The 18,303-nt window shown below is 42.2% G+C and overlaps 1 long non-coding RNA gene across 1 annotated transcript; it reads right to left on the bottom strand.

The window, feature by feature from the left end:
* Nucleotides 1-1,958: 1,958 nt before the first annotated feature.
* On the bottom strand, nucleotides 1,959-10,861 carry LOC134582841 (uncharacterized). Its single transcript, XR_010086277.1, has 3 exons — nucleotides 10,769-10,861; nucleotides 3,613-3,736; nucleotides 1,959-2,867 (listed from the first exon to the last, which is right to left on the bottom strand). It is a non-coding gene; the product is annotated as an uncharacterized LOC134582841 (long non-coding RNA).
* Nucleotides 10,862-18,303: the final 7,442 nt, after the last annotated feature.

Raw genomic sequence — 18,303 nt, forward strand, 5'->3', positions numbered from 1 at the left:
GGCACCCCGACCGGGTACCTTCCGTTGATGGATGCTCCTAGTGCTTCCCGAGGACTCCGTCCGACACTATAACCACTGCAGACCCCACAAACCGCCGCAGCCTGGTTGGGGTCTTGCCGTCTCCACCCACTCTGGACCCAAGACCAGGGTCCAGCTTCAAATGAGTCAACATCTCCGAATTCCAGAGAGCAGGAACAAGAACAAGCTCTTAGCAGAGCTTAGTGATTATACCCTGGGGAGTATAGTGATTATAACAATCCCCAGAGTGTAGTTCTCCAATCCCCCAAACATGAGCCGAAACTTCATGAAGGTCCAAGATGATCTGAACTTTTAATGACCATACACTGTTTTTTATGCAAGTCCCCATGCATGGGGACATCCCACAGGGTGGGACACAGTACAACCAATCATATACAGGCAAACCCTAAAACACACCCAGCACAAACATACAATCCCTCCCCTCTGCCTGTGATATAATTACTGAACACAATGGGTTAATGTAATTTATCACAGGCAGGAAAAATACACTTTTTATACATATTCTGTAACTTTAAAAATATGCATCATATTCACATAAACCATACATATTCGGAATCAGCATACTTTAAATATAAACATAACCAAAATCATACAAATCCCCCCAGTACAAAAAAAGTTAGTCCGGAAGTCCTTTATGACCGACCGCAAGCACATTTTCCTGCCCAAAACAGTTCCACAGATTTGGGCTGTGCGGCCGGTTTATTTCCGATGTTAAAGACAGTTCACTTAGAAAAACTACTAAGTCCCATTCGAATGCACGAACGGGCTCCGTTCGTGCAAATAGCACAGTGTAACATGACGTTCGAATTGTCGAACGCACTTCGACTTTAGCCGAAGTGTTGATAGTGGAGGAGACGGTAAGGGTCAGCGGTGTTCGTGCATTCGTGTAGCCGATTTTACTTCCATGGATTTACTAACACACACCGCTGACCGCGTTCGACTAAATTAAAATGGCCGCCGCCACGTGTTCCTTTGTCGAATGGCGACCACTTCGGCACTTTGGCTGCATCCAAAGTGCCATATAAAAATCCTTCCCCATAGTATTTAAAGGGCCAGAAGTAGTGAAATACTCTCCGCTATGGCTGAATGTTTTTAAAGGGCCCAATCTCCCATGGGCCATAGTCATGCGGAAGGAGGCTGGCAATCAGGCTCCTCCAACAGCCAGGGGAAAAGGGCAGCTTGTCACCTAACCATCCAGTGACAAAAGGCGTTTTGTCTCAATAATCAAGAATACAATGTAAGTTAAAACAATAAAAATGGTTCAGAATTAAAAATAAATAAATAAAATAGGATTAGCCTTTCGGCTGTGCAAAAAAAATGTAATTGCAGTCAAGCTCTGGAGATCCTATATAGTACCACTTAGGATGCAGTGCACCGTGGCACTGCCTGCCTCTCCCTTCCTGTGAGTCATGGGCATACGTTGGAATGTTCTGCTTTTAGTTTAGCTGCCCATTTTTACTAGTGTGATCACCCCTTTCAAAGGCACCGTGCCTCTTTTGCAAGGGAGTTCAACTTTTTTTGCAACATTAATTTTCTATGGGAAAGGAATCTAGGAGAGATCTCCAGTGGACAGAACTGGGTTGGTTCCCAAACTTGGTTTAAAGGGACTGTAGTTCCAAACCAAGAGAGTTGCAATTGCCTCCTAGTGCTTTGCTTAAATTCAGTATGCTCTATAAAAACTCGCTGTAAGCCTGCATCACTATGTATAATGTATATCACACAAAGTGAAATGGAAAAAAAAAAGATAATAGCTTACGCAATGTCCTTAGACACGGTTAGCTCAGCTGTGTCATTCCATAAAATGTGAATTGTTGGAGATTAAAAGTGAATTTTAAGTTTTATAAATCTTTTTTTTTTTTTTGGCATTTTTTTTGTATATGTAGAGTTGTGTGTTCCTATGCCCTAACACAGGGGGCCTGTAGTGTGAAGCCAGTCGAGAGGCAATGCTGTAGTGGACCGAACAGAGCGGGAGAACAGGGCTCACAAGACTTCAAGGTTGCACGAGCGAGCGGAGAATCGGCCACTTCCCCTGCCTCGCTCCAGCTAGTAGGCCACAGGTGAGTGTACAGCACCAAAACACTAGCTGATCCATATGGAATTCAAGCTGAATCAGAGCCAAAGTGTTCCTGCTTAGGTAGGGGAGTAGTATTTCTCAAGGAGGCTTCTGAATAAATGTTAAACACTTACTACTCTTTCCAGCAGGAAGCTCAGCCATTCTGCATCCAGCTCCTTTAGCCTCCAAACACGGCCACACAAATTTTAAGTTTTAGTCCATTATAGCTGAATTGGAAAAATTCTCATGTCAAGTCATGTTTGCAACTCGGCTGTTTTGGACTAACATTTTAAATTCTTTAAATTCCTGACAATTGACACTTTAGTGAAGAACCATGGGAGCCTTCTCACTAGCACCTTAGTCTGTCCCTGTCCACAGGGGCTGCTCAGGAATTACTGGATAATCTTGCTGGCTGCCAGTGTGCCATGACAATGACACCATGTATGGCTACAATATGTATTATTTTTAGATGTATTGTTGTCATGTCTCATTTATTGTGCTGTTTATTTTCATCCAAATTAAGCTCTTTAAAAACAACAGCATATAAAAACAAAACTATGCACGAATAAAAATATGAAAAATGTGGATACAGACAAGGTTTAATGTTCTGATGGATACATGCAGCATCTCGGGTGGGACTTAAAATGCTGTGCAGGCCTGTGCTCCGGCGATCTCACAACCTCTGGGTATGAAAGCATTTTCCCTGGCTGTTTAGTTCCTTGCTGTATTGTTCTTCTTCCTCCTTCAGTAGTCTCTTCAGAGCTGCCCTTCGGACCTGCGGAATAAAAGTACATTTTGACAGACACGCATCTGGGATGGGAGTTTGTTCATGTAACAACTCGTAGGACAATGTAATGGATCTGAGAAATGTTGAATGTTTTTCAACATTTCACTTTATTTCACCTTAAAGATTTCTTGTAAAAATTAAACAGAAAGAGGTTGTAATTCCAAGACAGGTTGTATTATATTGGCCCAATAAGAAACCCTAGAAGAAGGGTGCCCAAAATGTATATCCTCAGATGTTGTAGACCTACAACTCCCGTGATGCTTTGCGTGCCACTAGAATGGCAAAGCATCATGGAAGCTGTAGTTTTAAAACATCTAGGGATCTATCTTTTAGGCACCCCTGACCTAGAGGGTCCCGAAGTTCCTTTTACATATAAGTTCATAATTGTTCAATCGCTGCTCAACCCGCATTGAAATATTGTTAGTGAATGCATATGACCGGTCAACTAAAGCGCATGTGTCAGATATTGAATCTTTATTATTATTGTAACCATGCCTCAATAAAATGATGATTGACAAAAAAGAGTGGGAGGAGAATTATTGAAGTTGAGCTATTTTACCCTATTTTTTCATTTTATTTTAAACTTATTGATGCTCTGTGATTTAAAGTTTCATGAGTAAATCCCTCATATTATTGCGCTGTTAGAAAAATTAACCCATGAAAGTAGATTCTTAAAGTAAATGCTTACAGAGATTTGACGTCTAGTGGGCATAATGGGATTTGCACTGCTTACCAGTACCAGTTCTTTATTAGCCATTTTTATCTCTTGTTTTATCTGGGTGCAGCGCAGCTTCTGCATTCGGGCTATGTTTTCGTGCTCTTCAGTCCACTGACACGGTGGCGCCTTTCGCTGCATGCTGGCAGATAAAGAAGAGGCGGTGATGTTTCACAATGTGAGAATTGTTTAGCCTGTTTCATATAATGCACAATCACAGATTTCATGTACTCATTTCTAGCAATGAATTTCCATGTTTGTATTTTTTCCCCATTCACCATCGAAGAAACTCATGTCTGGCTTAAAACAAGCCACAGAACGTGGAATGTTCAGTAACATTGTAAAAGCGAAAATGGGTTACGCGAAGGAAGAGATTAAGCCCCAACGAAGACTGGGCTCAGTACTGAACCATGCAGCACCCTCTCTATACTGGAACTAAGGACATCTGTTAGAAAGACATTGCAGAACTAGGCAATGCATTGGTCAATGGGACATTTCTATAGTGTCATGGCCGTTACTTGCACTGCCTGTCTCTTCCGGGTTGACGGACTGTAGCCACACACCCCTCTGACGCGGTCTCATTGCGCTACATAATGCGACCGCGCCAGGCAACAGACGCTGGATTAATGAACAGCGTACCGCGGAATTATACCGGCTGCAACTTTTCTCTTCAACCTTACCTGTGTACCGAACCGGACTCGTAAACGACTAACCTCCTTCTCCTTCCTCGACCACGGCTAGCACTTGACTCCTCTCGACCTCTCTCCACGTAACCTCTCTGGAAGGCACTCTGGAACCAACTTCAACTCCTCTGGAAGCTAAGTTACCTCGCTGTATTATACAAACTTTCCCTGACTACTGAGCTCAAGCTCAGCCTGCTCACACATGCTCCTATCGTTATAGGAGTAATTCCTAATTATTTACCTTTCTACCTCCATATGAGATGTTTTCTATCAATTAAGCTAAAACGAATCTCTGCAAGTTAAAGCTACATTGCTTCCTTCATATTATTGCTTCAATTCAATTGTATAAATTAATCTAAGAATCCACTCAGCAACTTGAACCATTTAAAGATACAGTACCTGTGTTTATTCAATCAAAATTATTAAAGACACAGTATCAGTTAACTTCCTGGTGAACTGTCATCTCTTTATTTCCTCAACTCCTCACATTCACATCTAATTAATCAGAAATCTGCAGTTGAGCTCCTTCAAACTCTATGTGAACGTGACATATAGGTACCATATAGTATGCGGGGGATTTTGGATGTAAACAAACCCCAGTTTAATGAATTTAATCCAAGGCGAGCCAAATGACAGCACTGTGGCCCCTGTGGACCTACATTTCCCTAAAGTCCAACATGGAATCCTGGGAACTTTAAGTTTGCAACAGCTGGAATACTGCCCAAAGGCCATAACTGATTGAATATGGTACGATCGACTTCTGCACACATTGGGTGGTTTGGCCGACAGGAAACACATTGTAGCAGTCTACACTAAGGATGCAATCAATAGTAGTTCCCTTTTAAGGGATGACGCAGGATGCTCATGTTAGTGGCAAGCTTCCTGACAGAATGCAAAAACAGACCATCTGTGATGCAGATCGATATGATTTGCAACTTTACACTGATTTGTTGTTGTTTTTGTGTACGGTTTTGTTTTTTAACACCTTCCCTAAAGCTGGAGCTTCTTTTGTTAGACGTGACTCTGTGCCCTGCCATTAACCCCCTCTTGACACTATAAAGATTGGATAGGGTGAGGTGATTGCCTATGTTGCTATTATTGTGTAATGATACCTCAAAAATATTTTTAATATGATAAACCTTTCATCAAGTATTGAAAGGAAATAGATCTTTTTAAAGGGACACTTCAGACACCAAAACAACGTCATCTAAATTAAGTTGTTATGGTGCCAGGAGGCCCCCAGAGGTACTCTTACCTGAAGGGCTTAAACCGTTCTTGAATGGTTTAACCCCAAAGTTGCCTCCAGCGGCGATGTTCACTCCCCCGAAATGGCATCCAGCTTCTGAATTTTCAAGTTCAGGAAGCACGGAGTGCCACATACCTTTTCCATGACAGTTTTGTGAACTGGGAGTCACTGATTGGCTGAGAGCGTCAGCCGACCAGTCTCATCCAATCAGCGACACCCCTGCCCAATGGCGCTCTGCGCTTCCTGAATCTGAAAATGTAGAAGCCGGATGCAGCCTGAGTGGGAGTGGACATTGCCGCTAAAGGCAACTTTGTGCTTACCTGTGAGGTAAGAGTGCCTCAGAAGTCCTCCTGGCACCATAACAACTTCATTGATATATGGTTGTTTTGGTGCCTGGAGTCTTCCTTTAATTAAGTATATGTAAAACAAAAATGAGAAAAAAAACGTATCCCTACCTTTTAGTATATGACAGAATCATTTAGCCATATACATGCACCTTTAGTCAAACAGTGTTTGAAAAGGGACAGTCGCTGTGGTTTTCCTTGCTTCACTCCCTGCATAGAAACAGGGACCACCATCATTTTCCAAACACTGACCGACCCAAGGTGCATGTACACTAGATTAATATATAGCAGTGGTTATTATAGGGGGTATGCCAGTTCCCTGGATATAACAAATATGTGCTTCTCAGGTCTGACAATTAAACAAACACTATCTCGTTACAAATACAAACATGTAAAGGAGGAGACTATATTTAAAAGAAGAAAAACTACCACAACAAGAGGACATAGTCTTAAATTAGAGGGGCAAATGTTTAAAAATAATATCAGGAAGTATTACTTTACTGAGAGGGTAGTGGATGCATGGAATAGCCTTCCAGCTGAAGTGGTAGAGGTTAACACAGTAAAGGAGTTTAAACATGCATGGGATAGGCATAAGGCTATCCTAACTATAAGATAAGGCCAGGGACTAATGAAAGTATTTAGAAAATTGGGCAGACTAGATGGGCCGAATGGTTCTTATCTGCTGTCACATTCTATGTTTCTATTTTAAATGCTATTGTGTCCCCCTACTTGCCTGCGAGTGTTTGAAAGGTGAGTTTAATTTACATTTGTTATCCGGACGCAGCTGCACTTTTAGCTTTTGAAATTCTGTTCCAGTTGATAGCGGTGTTTTAAAAGCAATCCGAGGAGTAGTCAAGATAGATTTTTCTGCGTCCACACATATGCCCTACTAAGAATACTGTACTGTAAGTATTCGGCACGGTTTCAGAGTCACTTCTGTGCAAAAATAAGTGTGGTAAGATATTGTCAAAAAACGTACAACTTTTCTGGTGGAAAAAAAATATCGATAGAAATTGCTATATTGTAAAAAAGTAACAGAAAATAAAAATTATATGGAAAAGTCGTAACAAAACCCAAAACGCTTACCAGGGTTTTTTTTGTCTGATAGTTAGTTAGTTCAGTTTCTGAATCAGAGGTAGGTGCCCCTGAAGGCACAGTTATATTTCTGTGAACACTCTTTATCTCTTCTCTTCCCTAATTTGCCTAATAACTAGAGTCAATTTGTTTAACTTGCTAGGTGCCCTCAAAGGCACTGTGACCTATATACACATACTTCTTTATTACTCTGGTTTAGCTCTTTACCAATTATATCTGGCGAAAGGAGCTTTCCATAGGCATATATACTGATTTTTTTCTACCTCCACTGTATTCTCAGTCAGTCTGAACGGCATATAACAAACAGACTTGCCTTTTTTCACATTTCCTAGAACGCAAGGAAATATTTTATTCACAAGAGACAGACTAGTTAAGGTCTATTGGATATATTAGTGTCTAAAACATTGCCTGTATTCACAGGAATGCCATAGAATATATTGTGCTAACTTATATAGTTGTATTGACACTTTGATATACAGTGTCATACTTTTTGAGACTGTTTAAGTATTGCAACAATTGATACTTTGTAACATCAGTTTGTATTCTGTGTTGCTACATTGTTGTAGTACACTCTATTGAGAATTGGACCTGCACTACTAACCATTATTCCCTACTATAGCTGTCATACATTATCTCTCTCTATTTTTCATTTCTCTACATTTCCTTCCTGTATATTGAGGTCTTAAGAGAGTAATTAGTTTTTAATATCACCTTTTGATTTTTTTCACTATTAAAAGTTATGTTTTAAATAATTAATCATCAATTCTCTACGGCAGTGTTTCTCTCTCTTTCATTGTATTCTATTTAGGGTTAACACCTTCACTGCCTCATTAACTTTCCACACACTAGGCTTCCACTCAGTTGATAACGGTGTTTTAAAAGTAATCTGAGGAGCACTCCAGATAGATTTTTCTGCGTCCACACATATGCCCTACTAGGAATACTGTACGAGTATTCGGCACGTTTTCAGAGTCACTTCTGTGCAAAAATAAGTGTGGTAAGATAATGTCAAAACACGTAAAACTTTTCTGGTGAAAAACAAATATCGATAGAAATTGCTATATTGTAAAAAAGTAACAGAAAATAAAAAATATATGGAAAAGTCGTAAAAAAAAAAAACGTTGTTGAAAAGAAAGAACTGGTCATTTACGGCAAAAAGTACAGATTATTCACGGGCGTTTTCATTGGCGTTATATCTAAAAACTGTTTTTAAAAATCTGTAGATCTCTCGTCTGCAGCCTTTGCAAGCCATCCCCTCCCAACCCCGCCCAGACTTTCTGTGACTGTCCAATCACAGACTTCCAATGCAGCTCAATGAGACTTTGCAAGGCAGATGCTCTGGGCAATTGCTTCCTCTTGAGTTTAGCTCCAATGAGCTAACCAAACCAGGCACTAACAGGACTGATTATCTAAATGACAACCAGGGGGTGTAACAATGTCAATTTATAAAAGTGCCAGTTTTGAAACATGCACTTTTTGTAAAATAAAAAATTAGGACAATCTTCACACATAAAGCCAAAAATGGGTCCCCAGTGTGTCCTCTACTTCTGGAGTAGACAGGCCCGGACTGGCCATCGGGCATACCGGGCAAATGCCCGGTGGGCCCCGATGGCCGTGGGCCAAGGCCGGCAGCGGAGATCACAGGATCTCCCCTGTTGGTCCATGCAGAGCCGGCGCTATCTGAGTGCCGGCCCTGCTATGTGCCTCCATGGGCCGGTGGGAAGATCAAGGATCTCCCTCACCGGCTCACAGGCACTGCTATGCCGGCTGATGAGGGAGGGAGGCAGGAGAGGACCTGGGGAGCTCTAGCCAGCAGCTCCGCCGGGTTCTTCTCACAGGATTCTGAGTGTTTCTGCGGTTACCACGGCAACGCTCAGATCTCGCGAGAGTGAACTCTAGCCCTAGAGGCTAGAGGTCACTCTCACCACTGAGACCACCAGCGAAGGCAGCACGGCATCCTCCTCCATGGCAGCACGGCTCCCCCACCACCTCCCAGGCTAAAGGTAAGAAGGGAGGGGATATAACTTTTTTTATTTTTTAAATACAATAAAAAAAGACATTTAAATAGACATTCACTCAGACACTCACAGCACCCACACAGCACCCTCATACACACACAGCACCCTCAGACACATACAGCACCCTTATACACACAGCACCCTCAGACCCACACAGCACCCTCAGACCCACACAGCACCCTCAGACACAGCACGATCAGATACACACACAGCTCCCTCAGACACACACCACCCTCACACACACAGCACACTCACACATATACAGCACAAACACACACACATACACATATACAGCACAAACACACACACATACATATATATATATATGTAAATTAACCCTCACTGAGTTAACAGGCAAAGACAATTATAAACATAGAATGTGACGGCAGATAAGAACACCCTCACACACACACAGCACTCCTCTTACACACACACACACACACACACACACTGCACCCCTCACACACATGCTGCACCCTTCACACATACACCCAATATGTCCAAACATAAAATATACACTCTGAATCCTCTACACACACACTCTGGGTCCTTTACACACTAGATCTCCTCCACACACACTACATTCCTGACATATAAACTCTGGATCCCCCATGCACACACTATATTCCTTGTAAGTAAACACATTCAACATTCTCTAAACATACACTCTCTACAACCCCTACACACACCTATATATATACGCACACAAACGATATCCCGTATGCACATACTCGCTACATCCCCTATACACATTATGTCCCCTATACACACACACTCTACAGCCCCTACAGACACTACATCACCTATATACACACACACACTACATCCCCTATACACACTATGCCCCCTATACACACACACTCTCTACAGCCCGTAGCCACACATATTACATCACAAACACGAATTAAATCAACCTATTTACACAATACCACACCACAATCAGCTCACTCTACACACACGCAATCCCACAAGCAGGCTCCAATCACACGCACCATATGCTTTCCTGAACTTTTGTCCTCTGGTATCCCACTTATGGAGACACCAGAGACAATTTAAAAAACAAACAAAAAAAAAACAGCGCAAGCATGTTATTAAATTTGCTTGCGCTGCGTAGAACACATACAGGTACTTTTTCTCATGCTAGAGCTCTTCAGCGGGGCTCTGCGCATTAAACCAACGTGCTCACTTTGAGAGGGTCGTGCTTGTCATTAGTCATGACAAAACACACCCTATTTGGCCGCTGTGATTGAAAAATGCCCGGGCCAAAATTTTTTTCCTAGTCCGGCCCTGGGAGTAGACATATAGTATTTAAAAGCTCCAGGTCGACTGTCTACAATACATTGGTTATTGTAACAGCATTGCATTCCTACCTTCATTGAAAATCTCTCTGATCCTGGGAAAATATCTAATAAAGACGTTTGCAGGATTAATATTAATATATAATATATGACCAACGTAGGATGAGTAAGTGACGTAAGTTTAATATTGAAAAATATATAAAGCGAATACTATTTGGGTCCCAGTCAAAAATAAAACGTTTGAGAAACAGTGTGATAGTAGCTTAGCTCACAGTATTTGATTCATACCTGGTCTATAAGAATACTCACTATAAGAGACCTCTTTAACTGACCTAATTAATGTTGGTAAACAGATTTTAATATGTTATATAAAAGGGAAAATGCTCATTTCCCTTCTTGTAATGTGTTTGTTTTATGAAACAAACAGTAATTCTTAATTTATATAAAGCACGTGTCCCTCCCACCATTAACCATAACACATTATACTTACATTGTGCTCACTTGCCAATATTTAGTCCAACATGTGTTATATGCTTCCTGGTTAATTAGAATCAGTGCACTCTCGTTACCATGGAAACTGTCAACTTCCTTAAGTTGAATGAAATCACTTCCATAAGCTTTTTTTTTTTTTAACAAAACTTTATTTACATACTTTGTAGTCAGGTATAAAGTGCCCTGTTAGGACGGAGTTATTTAATAGTTAGGCACTGTAATCGGTTGTCATGGAGCAAATACTGCACAACAGAAGTGAGGAATGGGATGCTAAACAATGCCGTGGGGGTGGGTAGGCCTTATTCTGACATATTTGAGTTGAGTATTTTTAAATTCAGCACAAAAAATATATAGAAATTCCCATTTTTAAAAAAACAAATTTAATGCCAGCGAAGGACACATTATTATGTTACTTGGATTTTGTTTTTTGGGGTTTTTTTTTGTGCATAAGAATTACAACAGTGCTGGCACAGCCACAATAGCTTTCACAAGCTCTATTTTCATTTGATGTAACATAAACATGGCTTGGAGATATCTTGCACATTTTTTAGTTTTTAGAATACTATGACATGCTAGGTTAGGTATGCATATAACTTCGAGTAACATGAATAAGTACACTTATGCTTATAATGTGATTTGCAGGTCTTGTGTTACGACTAATAGAAAATAATAAAATTGACAAGGTTTTTACACGTTATGGACTGAGGCTTAAGACACAATAGCAGTGTGATAAAGTGGCATATGGAAACTTGCGAGGTTATACTGCTATATAGGGCCACTATGCTTAATGTAGCTTGAGTCCCACGATATGTAGAGAGAACAGTAGGTAAGTCTAATGCTGAGAAGAAACCAAAAATATTATAAGAGCATAGCTTATGCTGGTCGGTGCTATATTGGGGGGGATGGCGTTTTGTCAGTGTCCCTTTGTAGCGAGTTCACTGGGCCCCTGTCAGAGTCTCTTTCACCCGATACCTTCTTTGCAAAAGTAGTGTACGTCCGGCGCTGGGGTTCTGCTTCTCGCCGCTGTGCGGGTGTCCGTGGGAGTGTTCCTCCTGCCACAGGCTGGCTTGGAGGCCTGCACCTTCTTGCCACTAACTCGGTTACCACTAGGGTTCGGGTTTCCTCCACGTGTGGGAGTGACGGGGGAGCTGGTCTTTTCCTGTCGCTTGCGTGTCTTGTTCCTCCGCCAGTGTGGCTGGTGCTTTGGGGCTCTCTGCCCTTTGCCCTGCAGCTCGGGTGGGCTAGATTGCGTGTGGGTAAGTAGTTGAGGCGGATCCGCTTACCCAGCGTCGGTGGTGCAGGTGTCATGGTTCGGGCTGCTTGTTGCCGCTTCATGATTGTGTCCCAGAAGCAGTTCAGCATCGCCTCTAGGTTCTGTAGGGGTGCTTTCCTTGGCGTTTGTGCCGAGTGCGTGCTCACCATGTGAGTCGCTTTGCCGGCTGCCATTTTAGGTGCTCTCTGTAAGGGGGAGGCGAGTGTGCATAGGGGGCTGTACTCGGCTTTACCATCCAGAAGATCGGTTGCGTCTCCCTGGCCCAGTCGCATGTAGGCCCCATGTGCTTTTGGTCCAGTTCCCGGGCAGTGTAAATCTTGTTTGTAGGTTCATTCGATGCCCCTTGGGTCCCTTGACTCGTTGTGTGCCCTCCGGCTCAGAATCGTGTCTGTTTTCGGGGTATTTATCCTCAATTTTGTCGCTTTGTGCATGTCTGTCCTGCTCGGCAGATAGGCTCCGCCCCTCACACGGATTTAGTTTTAATGTTATTGAACCAATATTTGGATCAGTCTCTAGTTGCCTGGGATAGCATGTTCATAACAGATTGTTTGCACTCCTAAACAATGAAATAACAAAAAGCCATTTTTAAATGCTTTATAAAAAAAAAAAATATATATATACTTTGGCAGTGTTAATGAATGAGTTAGCACCTCTCCTCCTAGCAGAATGGACAGGAAATAAAACTCGGAAATTAGTACAAATTAACTGCTCCCTCCTTATCTTGTAACTAGCTACAACACCCTCATAGAAGAAGGGTGGGGATATAAGGCTTCCATGGTGAGTAAACACACAATGAACAAACCCTTTAGATTAAACCTAGAGAAGGGCCCTGAGATTCAACATATACACCACAGAAAGAGATAAACCTAAACAGGTAACTTCCAAACACAGGGTTGGAACAAGCTGTAAAAGTCCAGGCACTGTGTGGAACATAATAAATCCAGTCATGGTTTTGTATCAAAAAGGGGGGAAATAATTAAATAAAACAGAAAATTCCATTATTTTGAATATAAATAAATTATTAAAAAAGAGAGGTTACTCTTACTTTACATTACTTCCACTCACCTATGCTCACAAGGGACACTAATTAGAATACTGTGCATAATTCATCTTATTGTCAAATGTACGGATTTCTATGTGGAATCCCTGGACTTTCTCGAATTACATGCTGTTTACTACATTGCTTTAAGTTAATTCAGTTGTAGTAGGCTGTAATTCTATTAAATGAGCACTATAGGGCCAGGAACACTTTTTAAAACACCATCTGCCCTAGCCACCCTAAATATAGTAAAATCTTACTTTTATTCCAGCCTGCTGTTGCTGGCTCTGTCCTTGATCTGCCTGCTTGGCTGACATCATCAGAAGTGATTATCTCAACCAATCACAATGCTTTCCTATTGGAAAGTATTGGATTGGTTGAGATTGCCATGGAGGTGGGCCAGGTGCAGAGCCAGCACAAGCCAAACACAGCCCTGGACTATCAGCATCTCCTCATAGAGATGCATTGAATCAATGCATATCTATGAGATAAGTTCAGTGTCTGCATGCAGAGAGTGGAGACACTGAATGACAGTGCTACACAGGGTACTGCACTGCCCCAGGAAGCACCTCTAAAAGCCATTTGAGGAGTGGCCAGTGGAGTTATCCCGGCCTAGGCTGTAATGTTCACAATGGCTTTTCTCTGAAAAGACGGTGTTTACTGCAAAAAGTCTGGAGGAAATGATTATACTCACCAGAACAAATACAATAAGCGGTAGTTGTTCTGGTGACTATAGTGTCCCTTTAAATTACAAAAAAAATACCAACCATCACAAGTATATAACAATCCCATCCAATATCAGTTGCATAAACATTAAAACATGCTTTGATTGTAGTACTTACAGTACAGAGAAAGGTCAGATTTAGGAATCAAATTATTAACTAATCCTGTTTTGCTCCCCCCAAAATTGAAGTTGAGGCAGATTAATGTACTTTTTGATGTATCATCCTGTTGACATCCATTGCTTGATGAAACTTAAAAGACTGTTGAGGGTATAAGAGGTGTTTTTTTTTTTAATTCTTTATTTATGTTGTGCGCATGGTAACAGATAAATTCGGTATGCCACAATAGCTATACCAAACGTTTGAGGAACATTCAAAGAACAACATTGGCATAAATTGCATATTTATAGCACATTTTAAATTTTTTGGTATTATCGCTGTGGTAGAGTAATATGTGTAGCAGGCTATGTGTAATGATTCCTTGCTGGCTGTCGATCTCCATACCCTAGTATTTATCTCTGGAGTGCTGTGCCCTGGTTCTAACTCGGGTGCCGAGATGTTGTATGGTTCACTGTTGTGTGCCCCTAGCGCTAATCAGGTAGGTATTTTGCATTTACCGGTTGCCAGAGGCTTGTGGGGGGGGAATATGTGCGGCTCAAAGTAGTCTGTCGAGCTTTGGGTACGCTATATATGTGTATGTGAGTGAGCTCCCACAGGTGTATGCTCTATCTATGCTAAAACCAAAACTTGTAAAAAGTTAGTTAGATATAACGGATGAACAGAGAAGTCAGTAAAGTTCAGAGGAGTCAGAAAAGTTCGCTGCTGCCCTAGGCAGTGTTTGTGGACCTGGCATCGGACAGCTGTGTCTTCAGGTGGTGACTGCTGTGTATCCTCCCTTGTTTAGGCGTCTGGGGGAGAAGGGGATCACCTTTTCCGGATTCCACTGGTGTGGAGTGCGGGTCGCCGCTCCTGCCCCGGCCGGTATCAGAGCGTCAGGGGGCAAGTTAAGGGTGGGCAGTGTGGCCTTTGCCTCCTCGAGGTCCCTTATCTGGAACTTGATTCCTCCGTGTTGGAACTGTAGGGTACGGAATTGCCGCCACTGGTATAAGATCTGTTTCTGCTGGAGGAGTGACGTGAACGGTCGGAGTGATCTCCTCCAAGCCAACGTGCTCCCCGACAGGTCCGGGAAGAAGGTAAGAGAGATGTCTTCGAATTTGTATGGCGCGTGGTTTCTGACTGCCGCCATCACCGCTGCTTTGTCTTTCCCGCTCATCAGTTGGAGGACCAGGTCTCTTGGCACTTTTTCTGGTGCTCGTGGGGATTTTGGCACCTGGAAGAATCCTTCTATACCCACTAGTTTACCTTGTCGTGGGTTGAGGATAGTGCCCAATAGGCGCTTTAAGAGGTGCGGTAGTTCCGCTGTCGGTACTTCGTCCAAGATGCCCCTAATTGTAATATTATTTTTCCTTCTCCAGTCCTCGAAGGCGGAAAAGCGGCGCTCCGACTGCTCGCTGTGTCGCTGGAGTCCCCTGACCGCCTCCTGTAGTGCGGTTATCTGTTGGGCTTGGCTGTCGGACGAGGCCTCCACTACTGCTAGCCTGCCCGTAAGGCCTTGCAGGTCCGTGCGGAGCAGGGCGACGTCTGCTTGGATGCTCTTCTGGACATCCGCCAGGAGAGCCTTCAGCACTGCCGCCGTTACTGGTGTCCCGTCTTGTTCGCTGTGCCTTTGTACTGCCCTTGGGTTCGTAGGGGGATACTCGTTCACCTCGTCAGGGGACAGATCATCTGAGAGGTCAGAGTACAGTACCGGGTGGTCGGCCATCTTTGGCCTTGTCGTTCCACTCGCCTGCCGCAGCATGTCTCCGATATCCAAGCCCATCCGAGGCTTATCAGGCTTAATCTTTTTAGATTTGCGACCCATATTAAGTTCTATGTCTCGTGGGGGGTTCCCCAGTTGCGGATAGCTCGATTTTAGGGTCTTTTGTGGTTTATTTGTGGGTTCCGTGGTAGGAGCTCAGAGAATGTGCGACCATTCAGCTCGGCTGCTTGGCCCCGCCCCCCCAAAGAGTGTTTTGTATAACAATAGCTGAACAGTATTTGGGAATTTTACATCTTGTTTTATAAAGTTCCTTTGTTCTCAAGTTCCTACTTTGTTTACACAGAAATATAATGAGATAAATTATTTTTCCTACTAAGTACAGTTACTCCAAGCACCCTAACCACTTTAGAAGTGGTCATGGTGCCTGGAATCTTTATGTGCAGGGTTTGACTTTGAGATTAACCTCTCTGCTGCTGGACTCCTACTTTGGCAGTGTCATTGGGAAGTCATCAGCCAGCCAGGAACAAGAGTTACGGGGTGGCTAATGTCAATTCTGTGCATATTCATATGCACAAAATTGCATTCATTGGCGTAGAGAGGGCAGCTGGCATTCTCAGCCAATAAATGAAGTACAAAAGCCAGATGTTGTAAGCCAACACTACAGGAGAAGAAATGGTTTTCCTGATTACCAGGGTACGGTGCCAAGGTAACTCCTGGCATCATAACTACTACATGCTTTAACTGAAAGGAACTTACCACCAACCAGCCCCATCAAAAGGAATTCACAGAGCAATTAGAAACTACACTAAGCCAAATGTTCCAGCTATTTAGACTTAGGTGTACGCTGAGCTAGTATCTGGGGAGGGGGGGGGGGGGGGGGGGGCGGAGATTTACAAAGTAAAGTGTTTTCCACAATACCCATGTTGTTGGTGAAAAAACGCACTCAGAGCTATGTGCACAATAAAAGAACACTAAATACAGCTTTATTCAACATGGCTTAAGAAGTAAGAAATGCAAAGCAATCTAAACAGAAAATTATAACGGTGGAAAACATTATATGTACATTTAATTGGCACTTATATGAAACAGCAAATTAGATTACATACATATATACACTGTGCAATGAAATGGGTAGGAAAAAGTACAGAATTGTAACAGTAGACCTTCATTTTAGGTGTGGCCCCCGATGCCTTTAGAAGTAATTATTTAATAAGCATTTTATGCTAACATACTTCCCAAAATTGTAGGGAGAGTCTGTGATTCTGAATGTTATATAATCCTTGGCTCAGTGCTGTTAACATACATCCGGCATATTTAGAAAGGGTAAGAAGTTTGAAAAATAGTTTTGGTGAAGAGAGTAAAAGACATGTTCTAAACAGCACAGTATAATGAGTGCCACAGAGGTAGACCGAGGTCTGGAACAACAACAAAAAAAATAAGAAAAATTGAAAATCTTAAAAGTGCAAAACTTTCCATTTTTGGTGAGAAAAAACAAACAAACAAAAAAACAGTAAACATTTATCAAAATCATTTAGAGAAGGATTGAATATTTAGAGAAAGTAGTTCTGCACTTTTAAAGTGGCATGCTGCTTTGCATTCCAGTAAGAATAGATGTACTCGCTGCTAAAAGCAGAGTGAAAGTGAAATACATTGTCTACCTGTTAAATCTTTAAAGGAGGTAAGACAGCCACCAAGAGTAGCAGCATCAATCTGCTCAGTACTGAATGCACACGTTCACGGCACCTACAGCTGGAATAATCCCCATCTTTTTATAGCTTGTATAGATATTTTTTTATTCATGTTGGTATAGACCAGGGCTCCTCAAATGTTGTAGAACTAAAACTCCCATGATGCTTTGTCATTCTAAAGGCACGCAAAGCATCATGGGAGTTGTAGTAGTACAACATCTGTGGTTCTACCTTTTGGGCAGCCCTCATATAGTCTATTGTTAGTGTTTCTGCAACAGGGTTAAGAGGGAGAATATTGATTTTCCCTGCAAAATATGGAACGTGATTGCAGCCCATTTGAAGAGAGTCTCAAAATAAAGCTCTGCTCCTGATTGTAATGAAGATGAATGAAGCTACTTGTGGAAGGGCTGGCTGCACACTCTTAAGTCTTCCAAAGAATGACGACAGGCGGCAAAGCATAGGATTATGGAATGTGCACAGTGAGAGTACAAAAAATTGTTACTGAGAATCTCAGTAAGTCCCTGTTTTTTTATGGCATATCAGTGCCAAATCTGCACACCATGGGGATTCCTATAATTCCAGAATACCGTAATTTCTTGACAGTATGTTATATGTTGTATCTCGATCTCCATACCAATGTGGAGAAAATCTAGAGATTCTTTTATAGCAATAGCAGTGATGGTTACGTAGACCTCTCAGTAGATCATAGAACCTTGGTGCCAGATATAAGCTTGCACCTCATCTATAAAAGAGAGTAGTGTTTTTTGTTTTATTAAAGGGTGTATAGGTTATTATGCTAATACTACCCTGGCTGGGTTCCCCAGTATTGGGGAAAATTGTTTACTAGGTCCCCGTTTGACTCGGATACTCCCTGGTGGTCTGGTGACATGCACTGCAGAAGCTGGTGCAATTAAGAGTGTCAGCTGACTGCTCTCAACCAGTGACTGATATTTTGTGCAATGAGGGTTACACAGAAGTGACATTAGCCAGCA

This window comes from Pelobates fuscus, chromosome 13 (genome assembly GCF_036172605.1).
Source record: "Pelobates fuscus isolate aPelFus1 chromosome 13, aPelFus1.pri, whole genome shotgun sequence".
Classification (NCBI taxonomy): Eukaryota; Metazoa; Chordata; class Amphibia; order Anura; family Pelobatidae; genus Pelobates; species Pelobates fuscus.